The sequence below is a fragment of the Rana temporaria genome, chromosome 11, assembly GCF_905171775.1.
Source record: "Rana temporaria chromosome 11, aRanTem1.1, whole genome shotgun sequence".
Classification (NCBI taxonomy): domain Eukaryota; kingdom Metazoa; phylum Chordata; class Amphibia; order Anura; family Ranidae; genus Rana; species Rana temporaria.
The window spans coordinates 29,251,803-29,277,351 of record NC_053499.1 but is presented as its reverse complement, the minus strand read 5'-3'; positions in this window follow the sequence as shown (position 1 = coordinate 29,277,351).

Below are 25,549 nucleotides of genomic sequence, written 5' to 3'. Positions count from 1 at the left end.
AACAGGATATCTGGCTGCAATTTAAACAGCAATTTGAGTACTGGAAAAATAGAAATATCAATTTAAAGATTATAAGCCTGTTCCTGATCCATTGAGCAACAAAATGCGTCTCGGAGCCGTTTATATAACTGTGTTGTTGTTAGCAGTAATTTGGCACTTTGCGCTCAATCGATTGATTGACAGCCGAGCGGAAGGAAGGTTAAAGCTCTGTGTCTAGAACAGCTTTTAGATGTTAAATATAAAAGGGGAAAAGTGATATGTGTCAGAACCCAAAACAACTAATTATATTTTCATGGCTTCGGTAAACATGTGCTAGAAAAAAAAGAGGAAAACTGTAGGCGGCACTACATAGCAAAAGCTTTATAATGACCCCTGAAGTTTCTTAATTGATGATAACCTTAGGATAGGGTGAAAAGCATGAAGAATTGTGTGGTAGAATGGTGATGTTCTTGGAGTACTAGTGTCATAGTCAAGTATTCTCCCGAAGGCTATTTTAAAGTGATTGTTTTATATGCTGACACTCAACAGGGCCTGTAGTTGTGTGAGGTTTTTTTCTTTATCATACATCATGGGACACAGAGCAGATGAAGTAATAACTATGTGGGTTATACGCCACCTATAGGTGAATGGACACTGGTGCACTCAAAAGACAGGATGTCCCCCTCTATATAACCCCTCCCATACAGGAAGTACCTCCGTTTCTTTCGCCAGTGTCTAAGGTGTTATTCACGGTTATTGAAGTGCTAAGAAGAGCTCTGTTGGAGATCCTTGGCAGGATCAAGGGGCTATGCAATCGGATCCATTCAAAGCGCCAAAAAAGCCCAAAATGGATGGTACCCGGGCCTTGAGGAAGAAGAGCAAGATTTCTGCCTTTAATTCTTCTCTTTTGAGGGTTGGACCCTGGGATCCAGCTCCTTGGTCACATAACTAAACCAAAGGTTGCTCTAGCAGGGTGCTGTACAGGTCCAAGGGAGTGGACCCCAGTACTCAGTTATATTGTGTGCATTTAGGAAAGAATCCAGGCCTTTCTTAAAGCAATCTACTGAGCTGGCCAGAACCACAGCTTTCACTGTGAAGAAACCTTTCCGTATTTGAAGATGTCATAAAGAGTTCCCACTTGTCCTCTGTTTTGACCGTAAAGTGAATGACTCAACACCAAGTTAATTTGTTCATGTTGATCATATCCCCCCTGATGAGGCGGCACTGATGAGGAGGCACTAAATTTGCAGCACTGATGGGCACTGATATTTGTCACTGATGAGTTCTGATAGGTGGCACTGATGGACACTGATAGGTGGCAATGATGGGTGGACCTGATGGGCACTGACTTGCATCACTGGTGGGCACAGATTGGCATCACTGCTGGGCACTGTTAGGGCTGCACTGATAACCAGAGAACTGATTGTCTGTACAGGTCTCCCCTTCAGTGTGAGGCATGGAGAGCCGACAACCGGTATTTCCTTGTTTCCATTGGAAACAGCCGATCACATGGGTAAAGAGCTGCATCATTGGCTCTTTATCGAGACCAGGGTTACATTGTGTCCCAGTCACACAGGCTCGCTGCATGCCCCCCGTGGTGAGACTGGGGCAATGTCATATGACATCATCCCAAAACAACAGAGCATCCTGCCCGCCGTCATTTGTCTATATGGCAGACGGGAGGTAGTTAAAGTAATTGTAAACCTCAGACATGACATATGAACAAAGCATTTCATTCTATATTGTGTACTTGTCTCAATCAAGAGCACTAAGTGTAATTTCTATCCGCTGCCTCATTCCTCTGCTATTAACATGAGTCACATCTGACAAGTTTTTCTGGCACCAAGAGTAAAAGGGTGACAGGGGAGGGAGCTCCAGCTGATCGACAGCCTGAGTTCAGTTCCTGTGTGCTACTCTGGAAGGGACACCTCTCGCTCTCTCTCTCTCTATATATATATATATATATATATATATATATATATATATATACACACACACACATATACAGTACATAAACACAAGTAAAACATAAACATATCAAAAGTGCAAAACTCGTCCTTCTTTTCATACACCCGCCCCCCTTACAGACGATATAATAGTAATACACACGCCACACCCCCCGTGGCCTGTGAATTACTATTATATCATCTGATAGGGGGGCGGGTGTATGAAAAGTAGGGCGAGTTTTGCACTGTTGATGGGCGACTTTGTGGCATCCGCCCCTTACACAATATAATTGTAATATACACGCCCCCCTTGCAGAGTGGAGCGAGCATTGGCAGCGCGCGGCAACGACTGTCACTATGCCCTGTTCACTGCGCAGGCGCAGTCTACAGCTCATGCCCAACTCTTAATGTACGGTCATTTTCAGAGCTAGAGCGCTGCGCCTGCGCAGTCCAGGGCGGGCATAATCCACCAGGGGGACACATCTCAGCAGAACACCGGCAGCACTCATGCAGCCCCAGGCCATGACACTCCCACCACCATGCTTGACTGTAGACAAGACACACTTGTCTTTGTACTCCTCACCTGGTTTGCCGCCTTGACACCATCTGAACCAAATAAGTTTCTCTTGGTCTCATCAGACCACAGGACATGGTTCCAGTAATCCATGTCCTTAGTCTGCTTGTCTTCAGCAAACTGTTTGAGGGCTTTCTTGTGCATCATATTTAGAAGAGGCCTCCTTCTGGGAAGACAGCCATGCAGACCAATTTGGTGCAATGTGCGGCGTATGATCTGAGCACTGACAGGCTGACGCCCCCCCCCCACCCCATTCAACCTCTGCAGCAATGCTGGCAGGACTCATACGTCTATTTCCCAATCACAACCTCTGGATATGACACTGAGCACGTGCACTTAACCCCTTTGGTCGACCATGATGAGGTCTGTTCTGAGTGGAACATGTCCTGTTAAACTGCTGTATGGCCTTGGCCAACATGCTGCAACTCAGTATCAGGGTCTTGGCAATCTTCTTATACCCTAGGCCATCTTTATGTAGAGCAACAATTCTTTTTTAGATCTTTAGAGAGTTCTTTGACTTGAGGTGCCATGTTGAACTTCCAGTGACCAGTTTGAGAGAGTGAGGCCTTGTACACACAATAGGTTAACTAGAGGACAATGGTCTGATGGACCGTTTTCATCGGTCAAAACCGATCGTGTGTGGGCCCCATAGGTTATTTAACCATAGGTTAAAAAAAAGCCAACTTGCTTTAAACATAACCTATGGATTCCTAACCGATAGGTCAAAACCGATCGTTAGTAGGCAGACCGTCGGTTTAAAATCCACGCATGCTCAGAATCAAGTCGAGGCATGCTTGGAAGCATTGAAATTTTATTTTTTCAGCACGTCGTTGTGTTTTACGTCACCGCGTTCTGACACGACCGGTTATTTAACCGATGGTGTGTAGGCGTGACGGACCATCAGTCAGCTTCATCGGTTAACCTATGACCGTTCTCATCGGATGGACTGATCGTGTGTACGAGGCTTTAGAGCGATAACACCAGATGTAACATACCTTTTCCCCATTAAAACCTGAGGGGAGGGAAAATTGCTAATTGGGTCCAATTTGGACATTTTCACTTAGGGGTGTACTCACTTTTGCTGCCAGCCGTTTAGACATTAAAGGGGTTGTAAAGGTAAAAAAATGTTTTCCCTAAATAGCTTTCTTTACCTTAGTGCAGTCCTCCTTCACTTACCTCATCCTTCCATTTTGCTTTTAAATGTCCTTATTTCTTCTGAGAAATCCTCACTTCCTGTTCTTCTGTCTGTAACTACACACAGTAATGCGAGGCTTTCTCCCTGGTGTGGAGAAAGCCTCTTGAGGGGGCGAGCAGGAGGGTCAGGATGCTATCTACTTTGCAGATAGAGAAAGGAGCTGTGTGTTAGTGGGCTTCCTGACACTCCTGCTCGCCCCCTCCCCCCTCAAGAGGCTTTCTCCACACCAGGGAGAAAGTGTTGCATTACTGTGTGTAGTTACAGACAGAAGAACAGGAAGTGAGGATTTCTCAGAAGAAATAAGGACATTTAAAAGCAAAATGGAAGGATGAGGTAAGTGAAGGAGGACTGCACTAAGGTAAAGGAAGTTATTTAGGGAATGTTTTTTTACCTTTACAATCCCTTTAATGGCTGTGTGTTGAGTTATTTTGAGGGGACAAATTTACACTGTTATACAAGCTGTTCAGTCACTACTTTACATTATAGCAAAGTGTCATTTCCTCAGTGTTGTCACGTTAAAAGATATAATAAACTATTTACATAAATGTGAGGGGTGTACTCGCTCTTGTGAGATACCTTTTTAAAAAAACGTAAAATATATAAAAAAAAACTTTAACACACATCGATAATTTTATTACAGCAATCTTAAAAAAAGGCATGGGAGGACTATATATTTTCTTTAAGTAACTGGGCTGCAATCTGTACCATTGCTCAGTCATTCATTCGGGAGAAAATGAATGCAGTTGATGATAAGAACATATTTGAAGATGCAACCAGCTCTCAAATTAAAGTCTGTATGGTAACCTAAGATGGCAGGTCAGACGTGAAATTATCCCCAGACGAGGGTCGCTGCTTGGCACTTGCCTTGTGGGAATTCTCATTCTGCTCAGGCTTCAGCTGTCTCCCATTCTGCTTCCTAAACCTGAGTGGCACTATTCTTATAGGTCTCGATAGAAGGGAAAAAACACTAGAAAACTTCAAGAGAAACTTGCCACAGCAAACAAAGATTTCCCTATTCTCTATCCATAGAGAGATTTCATTTAAAGGGGTTGTAAAGGAAAAAAAATAGCTTCCTTTACCTTAGTGCAGTCCTCCTTCACTTACCTCATCCTTCCATTTTGCTTTTAAATGTCCTTATTTCTTCTGAGAAATCCTCACTTCCTGTTCTTCTGTCTGTAACTCCACACAGTAATGTGAGGCTTTCTCCCTGGTGTGGAGAAAGCCTCTTGAGGGGGGAGGGGGCGAGCAGGAGTGTCAGGACACCCACTAACATACAGCTTCTTTCTCTATCTGCAAAGTAGAGAGCGTCCTGACCCTCCTGCTCGCCCCCCTCCCCCCTCAAGAGGCTTTCTCCACACCAGGGAGAAAGCCTTGCATTACTGTGTGGAGTTACAGACAGAAGAACAGGAAGTGAGGATTTCTCAGAAGAAATAAGGACATTTAAAAGCAAAATGGAAGGATGAGGTAAGTGAAGGAGGACTGCACTAAGGTAAAGGCTCAATGAGCTCTGTTCTTAACGAGCTCCATTTCTGGGACAAAACCTTTTTCTATATGATTTAGCCAATCCATAAGACGTTCTTTCTGCGGCTCTGCCTTTGTCAAGTTTTCCAGACAACAAGTCTCTTTCTTTGAGATATGCGCTCCCACTACTCAACACAAACCATTATTCGTTGGGGCAGATTATTACAGGGTTGTTTGCAGGCTGTGCAAAATATGCAGAATTTTTCTAGTGACAAATTTGCAGCAATTCAGGAATTTAGGGAAGAATCAGTGGATCTCCTATCAATCAGCCAGGACAATTACAACCTGCCAAACTAAATTTGTTAGCAACCCTGTCTAAACACAAGGGGGCTACAATTGGTTTTAGTAGGAGGAATAGTGCCCCATAATTGGTATTAATGGGAGAAATAGTGCCTCATCATTTACATCAGTGGGAGGAATAGTGTCCCGTTATTGGTGTCAATGGGGGAAATGGTGCACCATTGTTGGTGTCAGTGGGAGGAATAGTTTCCCATTGTTGGTATCAGTGGGAGGAATAGTGCCCTATCATTGACATCAGTGGGAGGAATAGTGCCCTATCATTGACATCAGTGGGAGGAATAGCACCCCATTCTTTGGTGTTATGACTGAGGAATAGTGCCCCAAGACCTGGATAAAGACTAGCAAAGGGCCACATCTTGCCCCTGGGTCACAATTTGGAAACTACTACCCTGGAGGATCTCCATGTTGTCCATGGCTTGTAGTGTAATATAACACAAAGTAAAATGTTATTTTTTTATTCATTAAGCACAGGTTTGCTTAACCACTTAAGGACCGCCTAACGCGATATACGTCAGCAGAATGGCACGGCTGGGCACATGGACGTATATATATACGTCCCCTTTAAGAGCCCAGCCGTGGGTCGCGAGCGCGCCGCCGCGCTCATGACCCGATCCGAAGCTCTGTAACCGCGCCTGTGGACCCGATTGTCGCCGGTGTCCCGTGATCGGGTCACAAGATCTGAAGGACAGGGAGAGGTGAGTGTAAACACACCTTCCCCGTTCTTCTCTGTGGCAGTGTCACTGATCGTCTGTTCCCTGTCATAGGGAACGACGATCAGTGACCTCACACTTACAGCCACGCACCCCTACAGTAAGAATCACTCCCTTAGGGAACACTTATCCCCTTAGCGCCCCCTAGTGGTTAACCCCTTCCCTGCCTTTGTAATTTTCACAGTAATCAGTGCATTTTTATAGCTGTGAAAATGACAATGGTCCCAAAAATGTGTCAAAGTGTCCGATGTGTCCGCCATAATGTCGCAGTCACGAAAAAAAACGCTGATCGCCGCCATTACTATCCCCTATTTTGTAAACGCTATAAATTTTGCACAAACCAATCGATAAACGCTTATTGCGTTTTTTTTTAAACAAAAATATGTAGAAGAATACGTATCGGCCTAAACTGAGGACATTTTTTTTTTTTTTTTTTTTAATATCTTTTTTGGGGATATTTATTATAGCAAAAAGTAAAAAATATAGATTTTTTTTCAAAATTGTTGCTCTATTTTTGTTTATAGCGCAAAAAAATAAAAAACGCAGAGGTGATCAAATACCACCAAAAGAAAGCTCTTAATGTGGGAAAAAAAGGACGCCAATTTTGTTTGGAAAACAACGTCGCACGGCCGCGCAATTGTCAGTTAAAGTGACGCAGTGCCGAATCGTAAAAAGGGGCCAGGTCCTTAACCTGCATAATGGTCCGGGTCTTAAGTGGTTAAACTAATTTGGAATCCTGCAGAGAGAAATAGAGGGGCTCCTTTTTTTACGGAGAATTCTCCACTTGCAGGCCTGCAGTATAAGTATAGGCATGCAGTTGTACTCGATTTCGCCAACAGGTGTTACTTCAACTGAACTCTCTAATTTGAACTTAATTTCCCAGCATAACCAAAAACCTGCAAAAAAAAAAAAGGATTGAGATCTGGAGGAAAGGAAATTGTGGGTTTGTGTTTTTGGTGGAAATCCCTTTTAAACCACATAGTAATGGAACGCTGCTGACCTCATCCAAGTCTCCAGTTCTCTTCCTGCTTCGTTCTTAGAACTGATAGATTTTTCCACCACTGATGAAATGTCAACGGGTCCTGTCCTAGTATTTTCTAAGCAAACACAGCAAGTTTGGCCAGGGATTCAGTTTTTATGTCATAGCCATGTATGTTTGTGTTAGTTTCTGTTTTTTTTAATTCCTCACATCATCTGTTCCATTCTGTAGCTTCAGCTGCTTGCGGTTTAAAATAAACATACAACAGAATTTTATCTCTAACATTTATATCCGCAGACTGACGGCTTCATTCCTGCAAGATAAAAAAAAAAAAACATTATTTTAAATTCTCATTTCTAGGTCAGTACATTTTTTGTATTTTTTTTATCTTTGATTTTTTTTGTGTTTTGCACTTGATTTTTTTTATTCTACTTTTACTTAAAGTAATGCTCTTGTCATTAAAAAAAGTTAGCATGGAAATACAATAGAAGAAACAGCCTTGTGTGCCAGAGGGGTTCCTTTTTATAAAAAAAATCAAATTTCTTTGCAACATACTAGGGTTGATTTACTTAAACTGGAGAGTGTAAAATCTGGTAACGCTCTGCGTAGAAACCAATCAGCTTCCAGGCTTTATTGTCAAAGCTTAATTGAACAAGTTGAAGTTAGAAGCTAAATAAAGAATACAAACATCCGCACCAATATCAAAGAATAACAGTATACACTCACCGGCCACATTAATAGGTACACCTGTTCAATTGTTCGGTAACACAACTTGCTAATCAGCCAATCACAAGGCAACAACAGTGCATTTAGGCATCTAGACATGGTGAAGATGACTTGCTGAAGTTCAAACCGAGCATCAGAATGGGGAAGAAAGGAGGTTTAAGTGACATTGAATGTGGCATGGTTGTTGGTGCCAAACGGGCTGGTCTGAGTATTTCAATAACTGCTGATCTACTGGAATTTTAACAAACAAGGTTGGTCTTTATTGAGAAGACATCACATAACAATTGACAGACATACATAGCTCATCCAGGAGCAATCCAATAATAGGCAGAAAAAACAAGAGAGGAAAACATAACTTGACATTGGCATATATGCACGAAAGACATGCCATGTTCTCAGCCACTCCCAGAATCGGATCTACTGGAATATTAACGCACAACCATCTCTGGGGTTTACAGGGAATGGTCTGAAAAAGCGAAAATATCCAGTGAGCATCCATTGTGTGGACACAAATGGCTTGTTTATGTCAGAGGAGAATGGGCAAACTGGTTTGAGATGATAGAAAGGCAACAGTAAGAGCCGGTTCACACTGGAGCAACTCGTCAGGCGACTCAGCCACCTGACAAGTCGCGTTGCATTCTAGTCAATAGAACCGTTCTAATAGGAGCTGCACAAGTCGCTCCGACTTAGAAAAAGGTTCTTGTACGACTTCGGGGGCGACTCGGGGCGACTTGCGACTTGCATTGACTTCTATACTTCTATACTTCTATACTTCTATACAGAAGTCATTTTGCAAGTCGCCTCTAAAGTCGTCTTCAGGATGCCTTGCCGAGTCGCCCCCAAAGTCGTGCCGCCCCAGTGTGAACCGGCTCTAACTCAAATAACCACTCGTTACAACCAAGGTATCTCTGAACGCACAACACATTGGGGATTATTTATGAAAGGCAAATCCACTTTGCACTACAAGTGCAAACTACAAGTACAAAGTGCACTTGAAATTGCACTGAAAGTGCACTTGGAAGTGCTGTAATAGCGGTACTCTGGCCCAATTCCAGAGAATAAACCCATGTCTGCCGGTTGACCCAAATCAATAAGGTGAAATATGTGGACCAGACAAAGATCTACATCTCACCTTTCAGCGTCTCAGCCAGCAAAGAGGCCCCAGCTGGGCCTGCACATTTCCAACATAAAATCCCAAATACATGCATTTGATTGGTTAGCTTACACATTTCCCAGCCCCCTTATTATACTGTGACCTCTGTTCTTGGCATGGAGCCCTCATAGGTCAGTTCACATAAATGGTTCCTTCTTGGAAGTCCATTTTTGGGCATGCACACACACCCTTTTTGTCATGTGGCATAGAATTCCCCTCGTGTCTTTCATTCAGACTCATTCGCCATCTTACATAAAATTCCTCTGGTGGGATGAAGAGAAGGGGGAGGGAAGGTTGAAGTCCACTTTAGAATGCAGTAGGGAGAAGGGGGGGTGGAGTGAGTGGATGACACATCTGTTCTTAATAATAGTCCTTTTGTATATCCATCCAAGTTGAAATATACTTTAAAAACATATCTGACAAAACTTCATGTAAGGATAATGTAACAGGATGACCTGGGACAAACAGAGACTTTGGAAGGATGAGGGGTACTCCTGTGCCAGCGTCATTAATAACTCTTATGTCTAGGGTCACCTTATGTCCGATAGGGCCATAGGGTGACTGAGAAATGATATCCTAAATTACAGGACAGGGGACATTACTGATAGTTCATATTGCAGGATCTTGAGATATTGCAAGTTGTTGGTTAATTGTGACCCAACCAGTCAATAGTGACTAATTTCTATGATTAGCCATGGCTAGTGAGTTGTTAATTGAGTCAGGCTTCTGGAAGACCTTTCATTGTGTGAGGCTGTTGAGATGCTAACTAAGACTGCTTCTGTGGATTGAAACTGAGAGTCAGCCTGGCTCCTAGACCTCTCATTAAGTATACTGTTTATGTGTGGAATGTACTTGTCGGAGACGTAACGTCTAGGGGATAAATAACTCTGAATATCATTATGTAAAAGAATGTGATTGAAGCCCCCCATGGTGTGATGAGGGGGGTGGACAGTTTGATTGTTCCTGTGATTTCTGTAACCTGTTGTACTGCATATAAGCAAGCTAAGAAACCATTACAAGTTCGTTCATACATTTTTGAAGCAGAGAATAGAGCGGTCAGTCTCATTTTCTGGGGAATTGATATGGATCGGGTCCTGTTGGTTTGTCTGTGTGTCAGATGAGCTGTCGTGGGTTGATGGAAGGTCGTAAACGGTGGTGACCGTTACAGATAATATCTGCATTGCAACACATACCCATACATACATATGCATATATATCTTATTTAGATAATGAACAACAATTGTGACTTTTTATACTCAAGTTTTTGGGAATTGCATAAATACATTTTGATAGTTGCAGTGCAGCGACTTGTTTTAGGAGGGCTTTCTCTTTTTTTGTGGCTGATACAGGTAATGAGGGAATGTCTCCTCAATGGGCCACAGAGAGCAATATAAACTGAAAGAAGAACAAACATTTCCTTGCTTTAGCCAAAGCTCCTGTACAAAATAAAAAAGTTTTGGATGAAGTTACATTTTAAGGCACACATTTATCTTCGGTTCTTTTTAGTGTTACATCTTATATTTTCTGCTATAGGTTACTGACTACAAAAACGTAATATTTTAGACTCAGCCCATAAATGCTCTTCTACAATTTTCTTATACGACAGACTATACATCAAAAGTGATAGCAGAGAGTCATGCATCCATTGTCCTGATAAACCATATTAGTAGAAAATAAATGATTTAAAGGGCGAGAAATAAAGCTTGCTGATTGTAGTGCAGGGAAAGTTATTTTCTGCTGTCAGAATAGTTTTCTTTACATTTGTGATCTGGATAATGGAGTTTTACTGTTATGATCAACTTTACTGAATCAACTGTGCCGAGCAAAGTTTATAGACTCTAGAGAAGCAATTTCCAGCAAGATGTCATTGCTAGGAAGAAGAATAAAACACATTTACGTATGGAGAAAAAGTACATAATTACAATCATATGTAATTGCCTTGCTTGGTTTGGTTGGGCACTGCCCATAATTCCTATCGGCAATCCAACACTGGAAATGTCCCCATTTGACATTTATAACCAATTTCAAAAACAAAAACTCCCTTTCCTTCTTTTGCAACTTAACCACATCTCTATTTAAAAGTGAATCCGTGGGTATGCTATGGACATTTAAAGCCCAATTGGGCTTTTCGTTTTGGGTAGCTAAATAAATCACAGGTGCATCAAAACATAGGGGCCCGGATTCAGGTAGAGCGGCGTATATTTGTGCCGGCGTAGCGCATCTCATATGCGCTATGCCGATGTAACATTGAGAGGCAAGAGCAGTATTCACAAAGCACTCGCTTCTTACGTTGCGCCAGCATAATGTAAATTGGCCGGTGTAAGCACGCCTAATTTAAAGTAGGAAGGTAGTGGGCGTGATACATTTAAATTAACCGTGACCCCATGCAAATGAAGGGCCGAACGAACGGCCATGACAGTTTGGAGGACTTTGCTTTCTATTTTTTTATTTATTGGGACTTTATTATCTGAAATTGTGGTGGGAATTTTTGGAAGCACTACCTATTTTATTTGAATAAACCCTCTGCCTACTGTCTTGGGACCTCTGCTGCCTACCTGGTATCAACCCTGGCTTAGACTTTGACCTTGCTCATGCTACTGACTTGGTACCTTTGCTGCTCAGTTGTTCCTGACTTGGCTAATTTTGAACATGGCTCTTCTTTTTGCACCTGCAACTTCCTGTGCCTGATCTGCATTGTAGCTTCCTGCGCAGACCTGTTTCAAGCACGGTCAGCAGCACAGCAGCACGCAGACTGTCTTTTGATCTTCCAGACCTAATGCTGCTCCTCATCCTTCTACACCCTGTCTCCAACTTTGCGGGGTATTACGCAGGAGATGTAAGGCAAGCCCTTTGTTTAACTCGGCCCTGACCATTCACACAACACTCTTTCTTAGATTTCTGGCTGTGGAAAACAGAGTATGGCTGGAAGTGCAAAGTCTACCATAAAAAGCGCAACAAATTTATTGTCACCTCAGCAGGCTGATTGGCTCATCTTTCTGTCACTCCAAAACCAAGGCAAATTCAGGTACTTTCCTGACCGAATATCTATCAGTCAATAGTACCTATAGACAACTACTACTGCTTGTGGTTAACCACAAGTGATTAGGTACGCATACATGTGGCCTGACGACAAGTGGCCTTTAACGCCAAGTGGGTGTATATATGTGGCCCTATGTAAACACTTCACTGTACTGAGAGCGTGCTCCTGGCATAGTAACTGTCAGGTACCGGAAAACTCCTGACGCATGTGTCATGGATATGCAATGAAGTCTGGCAGCTTACCTGTCTCCATCTGTTCATTAGAGGCCTGACTCTGTTATGGTTGCCTTTTTATCACCTCTCCTTCCTGTATGGCCCCACCCAGGCCATCCCAGAAAGTCTATTTTAACTGTTGCACTACAAGTCTGCAGTGCTGTTCAACCGTGTTGTTAGCGTAAGTTCCTGTCTGCAGTGTGCTACGATTACCTTCCTGTGTACCGTTTTTGGCTCGTCCCTGACTTCTCCTGTTTGCCTGTGACCCTGGCCTTTTGCCTGTCCCTCTGTTACACTTGTCTGCCTGTTGCCCTGACCTCGGCTTACCCATCACTATCGCTTGTCCTGCTTGCTGCTTCTCCTCTCTCCCGGCAGAGCGTGACCTAGGGGATCCCAGGGGTCGCGACCTGGATCCAGCTGCGGCGAAGGCCATCCTCACCACTAGAGGCTCTGGTGAACACAAAGCTGGGTCTTAGACTCTGTGCCCTGGGGAATCTTGGGTTCACGCTTCCTCTCTGATAGCAGCAGTCGGCTATGGGGTTCACTACCCTGTGGTGCATCCCTGACCCCAACGGGGTGCACTTGTCACCTGGCCACAGGTGACCTGACAGCATGTTTGTGATCGGGAGCTTTCTGATCATGTGACTGACAATAACAGCGGTCACATGATCAGAATGCTGGCCTCCACCTGCCAGCATTTAGAACCTGTTAAGGGGCTGGGAGGCAGCGGCAGGAAGGGCATTCAAGTGGGAAGGGAGATGATGTAGTGTTCACAGGGTTGGATGTACTAGTGGAAAAAAGCTGGACACCCTGCAGATTTAAAAGACACTAATTAATACAGCTCTATATTCATTAATATCTGGGAATAAGCTACCTATAATGAAAAAATACTAAAGACTGCATCTGAGATTTCTCTACTCATCTATGGTACCACATCCATGTTTATGCATGGTTCTGTCATAATAGTAAATGAAAGTGTTACTAAACCCAGGAGCCTGCATTCACTATATCTGGTCTCCCACAGTACACAGAACATGGAAATGCAATTATTTCAGTAAATATAAACTTCTAAATACCTTTTCTCATCAGCAGTATATAGCAGTCTTGTGACTTCTATCAGTGCCTTGCTAAAGCTTATAGAAGGAGTTTTCATTATCTCATGATTGTCTGGTCAGTGCTGATTGGCCCTGTGCTGATCACATGCACTCTTCCCAAGAAAAAAAAAACCCTCACGTGAAACTGAGCATGTGCAGCCTGACTCCATAGACTCTGTGTTATCAGGAAATAATCAGGTGATAGTGGAAGGAGTGGAGGATCAGAGAAGACAGGATCAAACAGTCTTTTTACACAATGCAGAGGACTAGCCCCTTAGGTTCCACAGTGAGTATAACAAGCATGCTTTACTCCATATACAGACTGATTTTACTGTTGTGGGTTTAGTAACACTTTACGTTTCCATTGCTAACTCCTTTAATAACAGCAGCATTATGTTTAATGTGTTTTGCTCACTTTGTTCTAGTGCTGTACTTAGAAATCTTATAATAGAAAGATTTTTAGTTTGACATTTGATTGTTGAAAAACAGGGATATGTTGACATGCCTCAATCCACCCTACTGTATGTAATTAGTCTGCTGGTAATTAGCTTCCACTCTAACAATGATTTTTTCAACGCCTCGGGTGACCGTAAGGCTTTAATCCAGAAAATTTAACATGAGAATAAGTAACTTTATTTTGCCCATGTGATAGTCATTTTCAAATCAAATTTTTTTAAATATGCTTCTTTATCTTGGATAGCTAACTTTGTGAATTAAGCCTTTAAGGCTCATTCACACATGCTTTGTTCTTTAACCACTTAAGGCACGCCTAACGCCCATATACGTCGGCAGAATGGCGCGGCTGGGAACAGGCACGTACAGGTACGTTGCCCTTTAAGTGCCCAGCCATGGGTCATGCGTGCGACGCCGGTGGCACGCTCGGGACCCGGTCCGAAGCTCCGTGACTGCGCCCACGGGACCCGTGGACTCGATCGCCAACAGTGTCCCGCGATCGGGTCACAGGAGCTGAAGAACAGGGAGAGGTGAGTGTAAACACACTTTCCCTGTTCTTCTCTGTGGCAGTGTCACTGATCGTCTGTTCCCTGTTATAGGGAACGACGATCAGTGACGTCACACGTCCAGCCACGCCCCTGTACAGTAAGAATCATTCCCTTAGGGCACACTTAACCCCTTAGCGCCCCATAGTAGTTAACCCCTTCACTGCCATTGTAATTTTCACAGTTATCAGTGCATTTTTATAGCACTTTTCGCTGTGAAAATGACTATGGTCCCAAAAATGTGTCAAAAGTGTCTGATGTGTCCGCCATAATGTCGCAGTCATGAAAAAAATTGCTGATCGCAGCTATTACTAGTAAAAAAAAAAATATTAATAAAAATGCCCTAAAACTATCCCCTATTTTGTAAACAATATAACTTTTGCGCAAACCAATCAATAAATGCTTTTTGCAATTAAGTAGAAGAATACGAATCGGCCTAAACTGAGGAAAAAAAATGAATTGTCAGTTAAAGCGATGCAGTGCCGAATCGCAAAAAGGGGTCAGGTCCTTTACCTGCATAATGGTCCGGGTCTTAGGTGGTTAAAGAGCAATACACATTCAGAGCACTCTTCAGAAATCATTTGACAGGTGGAGAGTTGGTGTTATATCATTTGTGTTAATATTATAAAAAAAAAGCTGTATATATATATATATAAAAGTTTATTAACATTTTACTTTCCCTTTAAGCCTAATATAAGGCTTTGAAAAATGTTATTAAATAAGGCGGCATGAGTCATTGTTTCATTGCTGTATTGTTTACATGGTCCAAGAACTAAACTGCAGCCACGGAATGTGATTTAAATCAAATGACATTCAGCACAAAAATGTAATAAAATGCATGAATAATTTTGAATTTGAAGTTCTTTAAATTGAGTGCATTTGGAGAATATTTGCTTTAGTGCTCATTTGTAAAGGAGACCAGATTAAATAAAGTCTCAAATAAGAGGATTATCACTGGGTTCTGCTAGGCGGTATTAAAAGGATCCCATTCAATTAACCTGTCAGGTTTTAGTGTTTTTAATTATTTGCATAGCGACCTGTAAAAAGGCTGTCAGTCCACATTGTAACATAGAATAACTGTGCTTACTTTATGTTTGCTTTCATAGAAAGGTTAGATACACATGCATTATATACGTTTTCCCCACACACGGTCATTTTAATTGACGTTTTTAAAAATGTCGTTTTTTTTTAATCACAAAAAACGACCGTGTGTACGCGGCATTAGAGAGTTCTTTGCCATGAGGTGCCATGTTGAACTTCCAGTGACCAGTATGAGAGAGTGAGATCGATAACACCAAATTTAACACACCTGCTCCCCATTCACACCTGAGACCTTGTAACACTAACGAGTCACGTGACACCGGGGAGGGAAAATGGCTAATTGGGCCCAATTTGGATATTTTCACTTAGGGGTGTACTCACTTTTGTTGCCAGTGGTTTAGACATTAATGACTGTGTGTTGAGTTATTTTGAGGGAACAGCAATATTACACTGTTATAGAAGCTGTACACCCACTACATTACATTGTAGCAAAGTGCCATTTCTTCAGTGTTGTCACATGAGAAGATACAATAAAATATTTTCACAAATGTGAGGGGTGTACTCACTTTTGTGAGATACTGTATGTATGTATATATATATATATATATATATATATATATATATATACATATTAGGGTTGTCCCGATACCACTTTTTTAGGACCGAGTACAAGTACCGATACTTTTTTTCAAGTAGTCGCCGATACCGAATACCGATACTTTTTTTTAATGTCATGTGACCGTTTTCAAACCACAATACAGACCAAAGATATTTTCTTTAGAATTATGAAGAACTGGTACATCATGGTGTGGGGCTGTTTTTTAGCATACGGTACTGGAAAACTACATATCATTGAAGGAGTGATCACTGCCAGTGCCACCTATCAGTGCAGCTCATCGTTGCCAGTGCCCAAAAGTGCAGCTAGCCAGTGCCACCTATCAGTGCAGATCAGTGCCCATTAGTGCATCAGTGCAGGGAGGCAGCTTATTAGTGCATCTCATCAGTGCCATTCAATCAATGCCAGTCCCACCTATCAGTGCCATCCAATGGTGCCATCCAATTTGTGCTCGATGTAAAAAATAAATTAAAATAAAATTTAAAAAAAAGTATTCTATTTTGGTATCGGGAGTATTTGCGCGAGTACGAGTACTAGCGCAAATACTCGGTATCGGTCCCGATACCGATACTGGTATCGGTATCGGGACAACCCTAATACATATATATATATACATATTGGCCCGGATTCACAAAGCACTTACGCCAACGTATCTGTATATACGCAGCGTAAGTGCACACATGCGCCGTCGTATCTATGCGCCTGATTCTTAAAGCTAGATACGCCTGAATTTTGGCTTCATCCGATCAACGTAAGTTTCCTATGCCGTCGGAGCCTGGGCGCATATTTACGCTGGCCGCAAGGGGCGCTTCCATTGATTTACGCGTTGAATATGCAAATGACCGAGATATGCCGATTCACGAACGTACTTGCGCCCGTCGCTGTAATCCACGCCGTTTACGTAAGGCGTACGTGCGGCGTAAAGTTAAGCCTCATAAAGCAGGTGTAAGTCATGTTAGGGTATGGACCAGGGAACAGCCGTCGTATTTTACGCCGTTTACGTAAGTCGTACGTAAATGGGGCTGGGCGTAGGTTACGTTCACGTCGTAGGCATTGAGCCGTCGTATCTTAGGGAGTATATGCCACGTGATTCTGAGCATGCGCGCGCATGCGCCGTTCGTTCGGCCCTTCATTTGCATGGGGTCCCGCTTCATTTTATTAGATCACGCCCACTTCCTTCCTACTTTGAATTAGGCGGGCTTACGCTGGCCAATTTACGTTACACAGGCACAACAAAGGGAGCAAGTGCTTTGTGAATCCTGTTCTTGCCTCTCTATGTTACGTCGGCCTAGCACATATAAGATGCGCTACGCCGCTCTAAAGATGCGCTGATCTACGTGAATCTAGCCCTTCGTGTGTGTATATATATATATATATATATATATATATATATATATATATTAGGGCTGTTACTGATCAAAATGTTTCTGTTCCATTAATCGTTTTTTTTTTAAATCGATTAATCGACTAATTTCGATTAATTATAATGCACATACAGATCCAACTACTTTTAGCTGATCTCCTTGCAGGCTGATTCCCAGTGCAGCTCCCAACCACTGGAAAAATGGATAGCAGGATACAAAAAACACACAAAGGCAGCGCTTGATGGGAATAGCATTAAAACTTGTATAGTCTTCAAGTAGGTAACCAAATAAATATTGAACTGGAGATAAAATCGACGTAGCTACGTAAACTGTAAAAATGGTGCGAGTAATACCAAACGGTACCAAAAGCAGTCATAAAAACATGTAGCTAAGTATGATACTGGTATAAAAATGTGTACAACGATGCCACTGCTGAATCCAGATGAGGAGAGGTTAACATGAGTCCGTCGGCATGTAGCTGTCCCGTGAAGGGAACTATCACAACTCCCAGTGGATGGCTGTAGAATCCCAGGTTGATAGAGGGAAGTGTAACAGCCCTTGCGTGTGGCAGATAGTAAGGTCCCGCCGGCATGCAGATATGAAGGCACAGCAAAGGAGCCCTTCAGATGGACACGGCAAACCCCGCCGGTGTCCGTGACTTTACTGGATCTCCGACGGAACTCCCTGAAGGCCCAGAAGCCGGCGGAGAGGTGAGTACCAATCAAAAGAATTTTAATTGATCAAAAAGATTTTGATCGATCAAAAAAATTTAAGATTAATCAATTAATTAAAAGTTAATTTGCACAGCCCTAATATGTGTATGTATATATATATATATATATATATATATATATATATATATATATATATATATATATATATATATACAGTTGCAATAAAAAGTATGTGAACCCTCACATTTTATGACCAATTTGTGCAGAAATCCATATCATTCCAAAAGGGTTCACATACTTTTTATTGCAACTGTATATATATATATATATATATATATATATATATATATATGTATATATATATATATATATATATACACACACTGTATAGTGATTGGCGCTTATCATGATAGAAATGGCCTTTTTTATGTTACTAAGCAGTGCCTTATTTAGCAATGTCTAAATAACATTCACATTATGCAAGGCTTGCTTTAATAAGAAAAAAAACAGAAGGAATGCGATTCATCTCTTGTTTTTTTATGACTTTTATTATAATTATTTTTTATTTTGCCTAAAATTCCTTTGGATCTCTGTAGGTAGACGAGAGTCTCACTAGTCACGATATAAATAAATAAAGGCAAGGAAAATAAAACAGAGCAGATTTTATTTATTGCACTCCTTGACTGGATAATTATGGCGGACTACCTGTGGATAAAATGTGACTCATCTATTGCAGAAAAGAGCACTTACATTTTATCATCTGTTATTCTAGGGGAAGGTTTATTGTTATGCATGAATGAATTCAAGAGTGCTGTACTAATAGTGATTTACAGACGCTACAGTAACAACTTTCACAGACTGAGATTGGCTTAAAGGAGAACTCCAGGCTAAGCAGAAACTTTTCTATAGTTTCTAGTGGGATAGTTGTTTAAAAGTATAGACTGTTAACATAACTAGTAAGTTAACTGATGATAGTAAATCAAACTCTACTGGACATTTTGATTATCCTTAAAAACTCATCCAAGCAATTTATTTAATTTATCTGGTACGATGGATTCGCTGGCCTTTATGCCATCACATAATGCAATTAACATAATGCAATCACCATAATGCAATTAACATAATGCCATGTACACTTGGCAGGTGTTAGCTGAGGTGCTTAAAGCACACCCAGGGCTGGACTGGGACAGAAATTTGGCCCTGGACTTCATCCAGACTGGCCCACTTTGACAGGTCTCTCCCATGGTGGCCGGACAACTCCCACACCCCGCCGGCCACCCAAGCCCCCTCTCCACCTTCACTAGCCACTAGCCGTTCTACTTTATTAGAGTAGAACGGCTGGTACTGGTACTCTTATAGGCAGTACCAGTGGGGAAGCTAGACATTATTTCACCCGGGGCAAAGAATCAGTTCGGTGCCCCCCTTATGGGACAAGATTAGGCAGAAGTGAGAAACTCCCAGGCCATAGCTGTTGAGTCAGCTGTCTGTCCCCTCCCCCCATGCTCCTCTGTCGTCCCCCATGCTCCTATGTTGTTCCCCCTGCTCCTCTGGTCCTCCCCCTGCTTCTTTGTTCCCCCCAGGTGAGTGCTGCGGGGAGGGAGAGACAGGGGAGCAGAGGGGGCGGTAGTCCGCTGTCACTGAAGCCAGCCCACTGAGCCATCGGCCCACCGGGAAACTCCCTGTAGTCTTAATGGCCAGGACATCCCTGAGCACACCATACTATTTGATTGTTCAGGGCAAAGTGTATTCTATTCCTCCACCCCTCCCCGGTATACAATTACTTTTTTTTTGCCCACCTTCCACTTCATTTAGTGCCAGGGGCTGAAGGAAATGCCATGTACTTCTAGGTATGGAGGAGCATGTGACTCGCTTAATCTATGTAAGACGAAACGAGCCAATTAGTGATGTCACATGAAGAGTTCACAGACCTCAATGCTAATGCCACGTACACACGCTCGGAATTCCTGACAACAAATGTTCGATGGGAGCTTTTGGTCGGAAATTCCGACCGTGTAGTAGGCCCTATCGGACATTTGGTTCTAAAATTTTCCGACTACAAAATCCGTTCTCTTAAATTCCAATCGTGTGTAGACAATTTCCGACGCACAAAATTACACGCATGCTCTGAATCATGTGCAAGACGGAAGCGCTCGGTCTGGTAAAACTAGCGTTCGTAATGGAGCTAGCACATTCGTCACACTGTAACGGACTGAAAAGCACGAGGCTGAAAAGCGTGAATCGTCTCTCACCAAACTTCTACTAACACGACTGGTATTGAACTTCTCTTTAATAGTGCTGTCGTATGTGTTGTCCGTGTGAGGAGTTAACTTCAAAGGTAGAGTGATTCCAAAGGAAAAACAATGAATGAACACCAATCTTCCCAAAAAGAACCAAGGAGCGTGTCTTCAAACACCCGTGAATGTGGTTGTCTGCTTACCAGAAAAAGCGACTGTAACCAGTCTCATCAAACACAGGGATATGGGTCTCCCAAAAACCAATCAGGTCAGCAGCGACTAGATCCAGGGATGGCTCAAAGGATAAAAACAACAAGATCTCTCATAGCGCAATATGTTGATATAAAAGCGTTTAATGAAAGAAGTATTGCACTTACGTCAACGATGAGTAATCCAGCATGTCAATAAATGTAAATCCACGGCTTCTCCATCTGCCAGCTCTCACTTCCTATGTGTCTGTAACACCGCCGTCTCAATAGACAAAAATGGGATGACATCACCGGCACCCTACGCACGTTTTGTCTCAATAGGACTTCTACTGGGGATTGGCCAGGAAGAAACCAGAGAGGCTTCCAGGAAGGATGGCGTGTCCCTATACTTTCTATACTCATCTGGAACCTCTCCCTACCGCTATTCACTGTCCCTGACAGATGGGTGACCTGTCCCTACACTATCCACACACAGAATGCGTGCCAAGCCCAGGAGCCAGGGTCTTTAAAAGACTCTGCCTCACCCAAGAGGGCCGCCAGAGTCAAATGGAATGGCACATCCAACCAGATAGCTTCTCCAGTGACCCATGAAACCATAAAGGAGCCATGTTCCTCTTGACTTCCTTTCCCTCTGCAATTGCACTGTGGCTGAGAACCACCTGCCGGAGAAAGTAGACTACACCTGCCTACACACCTGATGACCCCCATGACATACCTACCTTTCTCACCCCACTAATCCCACCATGAAGTGTGCTGATTTACTACAGGGACTGAAACGTTAGCTCACCAAAGTAACTACTCAATGTCCTATTAGCCCACCACACTGACTCCTCATTATCATAATATCCTGCCGTTAATATTATTGTGGGAAAAGTAAAATTTTATATTATTATTATTATATTTTAAATATCATACGGGTACAGTGTTGCATGACCACGTAATTGAAACTGAACTGAAAGCTGAAAATTGGCCTGGGCAAGAAGGGGGTTTAAGTGCCCAGTAGGTAAGTGGTTAACATTAGCTCCTATTGACGTCAACGGGGTTCAGATTTGGTACCCAATTCTTCCTGAACCCAGCTTAGTTGTGTTTGGCTCATTTTTAGTGGCCTTAAGCAGACGGATATCTGCCAGAGATAGAGAGAGTTGAATTTGTCTAGCCGAGAAACATCAATACTTCTCCACCAAAATCAGGGAACTGCAAAGTATGGTAAAAAAAAGTCATATAGGTAGATTCACGTACAGATGCCTAAACTTGCGGTGGCGTAGCTTAGCGTGTTTAGGCTACGCCGCTGTAAGTTAGCTAGGCAAGTACATGATTCACAATGTACTTGCATGCTATGTTACGGCGGCGTAGCCTAAAGCGGGCGGGCGTAAGGGCGCCAAATTCAAATGTGTGTAAGGGGGGCGTGTTTTATGTTAATAAGGCTTGACCTTAGGTTTTTGACGGTTTTTTTTACTGCGCATGTGCCGGGCGTCTACATTTCCCAGTGTGCATTGCGGCTAAGTACGCCGCACGGGCCTATTGATTTTGACTTGGACGTAAACTACGTAAATCGCTATTCGTGGACGACTTACGCAAACGGCGTAAAAATTTTGAATCTCGAAGCGGGAACGGCGGCCATACTTTAACATTGCTATTCCATCTAATAGATGGAATAACTTTAGGCCTGATAATTGCTTACGGAAACGGCGTAAATGTACTGTGTATGTTCGTGAATCGGCGTATCTCCTAATTTACATATTCTACGCCGACTGCAATGGAAGCGCCATCTAGCCGCCATCCGAAATATTGCAACCTAAGATAGGATGGCGCAAGCCGTCGTATCTTAGATATGTTTAAGCGTATCTCTGTTTGAGCATACACTTAAACATAAGTCGGCGCAGATTCTGAGTTAGGTCGGCTTATCTACTGATAAGCCGGCCTAACTCTTACTGAATCTACCTAATAATCTTTAGCATTAGCTGCATTTTAGTTATGTTTGTTATGTATTTATTTCACTTATCTCATACAAAGTGTTTTTTTTCTAAATATGCTGAGGCCCCATTCATACTTCACGTAGCAGGAATTCTTGTTCCCGCGCGCAATTTTTTTTGTGAGCGATTTTCATGCAATTTCATGTGTCACGCATAAGGCAGGTCATTAACCTGAATCGGCTGCCCTATGCATGTTTGTCATGGCAAAGAAACTCAAAGACCACATTTTGGCCCTGAACCAAATGCATTTTTAGATGCACGTTTTGTCACGTGACAATCGCACAATCAAAATTGCACAGCGTTTGGGGTGCCTTTTAGGTTGAATGGCACCCAAACATGCGTCACACGTTTCGCTAAAATTTTAGCTTGATTCTGCCCATGATCTCAAATCACCTAAGTGTAAACGGGGCCTAAATCAGTCAGTCCCTGCTGCCTCAGAGGAGCTTACAAAGTGAAGTACCTACACTGTATACCATTTTGACAATTGCAGTCCACAGGGCAGGATTTCTTCTGTTCTTTGATGGTTATTGACACTGCATCATAGGCGTGCGCACAGGGTGTGCCAGGTGTGCCCAGGCACACCCTAATCAACCTGTGCAGCACAGATTTTCCCTACTGCCCTGGGTCCCCTGCCCCTTCCTCTGCTGTGGGCACGCACAGGGGGATGTTTTACAATATGTGAGAGAAGGGGACGGCAAATACAGGTATGTCATTTAACGACCCCTTCCTTTTCTGAATGAACACAGTGAAAGATCGGTAGCATGTGTTTGAGCTTTGGGGTGCACACCCTAATGCAATAGGCTGTGCACACCTATGCACTGCATACAGTATTTTCCAGATCCTCCCACAGACATGCTGGAGAAAGATTTAGTATATTTTTTCCTGTACATACCAATGATACCATGTACCTTTACATTCCCTGTAAAGGTTTCAAAGACATAAATTGCTGCAAGGAAACCTCTCGACTGGAAATCTCACGACAGGTGGAAATAACATGACAGCAGGTACCTACCCATCAATGCTAAAATGGAAATAACTGTTTTTAGATGGAGTTCATTTTTATTTAAAACTTGTGTAGCGTTGTCATAAAGCATATAATTCTCCCCCCAAAAAAAATTTAGCATCTGTAAATTTATCCACCTAAAACTGCTTAATTCTGATACTCCTGTCACTGATGCACATGTTAGCATTCTATAAACAGCATCTTCTACTTTGCAGCAATGGGTGACTATTAGGCCTCTGACAATATAAGTGGCTTGTTAAAGGCACAGTTAAATAGCAGAGCATGCATTATCCTAAGTATAGAAACCCATTACGACTTTGTATGCTTGTTATGTGCTCCATCAAGTGAATTTATATAGTGCCTGTAACTCTTTCCCACCCAGACCAAAAGGAGCTTTAATTAAGTTTGTACTAATTTAGCTCCTGTCTGGAATCTGCAAAGATTTGTTTCCTGTTCTGCTTCCATCCATGGTACAATGCAGAGAGAAATGGATTGACAATATCCCTGATCTCCTTGGTGAGGAATGGGAAGATATGTGGGATTACCCATTCATGCAGTTAATCTCTGCTAGAGATCAATTTATCCATTATAGGTTTCTACATAGAATGCAATTCACCCCTGAAAAACTTGTCAGTATTTACCCGTCACTGTCCTCTGAATGTTGGCATTGTGCTTACTGACCCACTGACTTTAGCCATGTTCTTACACTGGCCCTACTCATCTGGAGCCTCTCCCTGTGCTAAGCATCGTCCCTAACCAGTGGGTTCCTACCCCTAGCCTGCCACTCGCTAGAAGCACACATAATTGATGTTGGATCCCCTATTTAAAGGCTCCCATGTCAAGATGGCTGCCCCAACTCTTGCGGGAAGTTGGTATTAAATAAGATATCTTAGGCCACTTCCCTCAACAGACTCCTCTTCCCTCGTAGTGTTGCAATGTGCCATCTACAGAGAAAAGAATATCGGCACCTGCCTGCAAATATGTCAGTCCGTTCTCTTGCATGCAGTGTCTCATACCTCTGTATTTTGCACAGTGGCGTCACTAGGGTTGGTGTCACCTGGTGCGGTAAAATATGGTGTCACACCCCCCCCCCCCAATAACATTTTTCAAATAGTTTTTACCCTACTGTTTGCTCTCTGTTCTCCTTTCTTCCCCTTTTCTCTCTCTCCCTATCCATCTTTCTCGTTCGTTCTATCCCTTCTTCTTTCTCTCCATTTTTCTTTGTCCCCTCCCCCCACCTCTCTTTCTCCAGAACCGGAATTCACATCTCAGGAGCCTTATTGCACAATACTTAATTTATCGATTGCATTGCCACAGTGCCATATACCTACCTATCGTATAAGTGCCTCGTTCCTGTGTAAAACATGCAGTACAAATAACTCTGCATTATACATACCTCTAAATTACATAGCAGGAACCACAGCAGCCCCCATCTTTACCTTATCCTCATGGGAGGAGGAGAGGTGCCTATGCATTGCAGTAACTACCACTAATATCTCATAACACTTTGCTGCACCTCTTACGCCAATCCTTGCCTATTAACAGAACTGTCTGTAGACTTTAGGCCTGTTTCAACATGCTTTTGTTTTTCTTCAAAGACATTTTGCATCCCCATTCAAATCTATGGGGATGCAAGTCTACCCACTAGAAGCAGGTTTATTGCTGGTTACAGGGAGGTCAACTTGTGTCTGTCAATAAATTCAACATTTTCACAGAAAGTTCCCAAACTGATGCCATTGACACAATCCCAAAAGCCAAACGACTCAGGCCCTTTAAGTGTTAGAATACACCTATCAGCCATAAATTATGACCACTCACCATTACATGAGCACCAACCTAATATTGAGTAGGTCCTTCTTTTGCCGCAAAAACAGCCCTGACCTGGCATGAATGCCACAAGACCTCTGCAGGTATGCTGTGGTATCTTGCATCAAACTGTCACCATGAATTGGACTTTTTGTTCTAGCACAGATGCTTGATTAACTTGGGGGCCAAGTCAACACCTTGA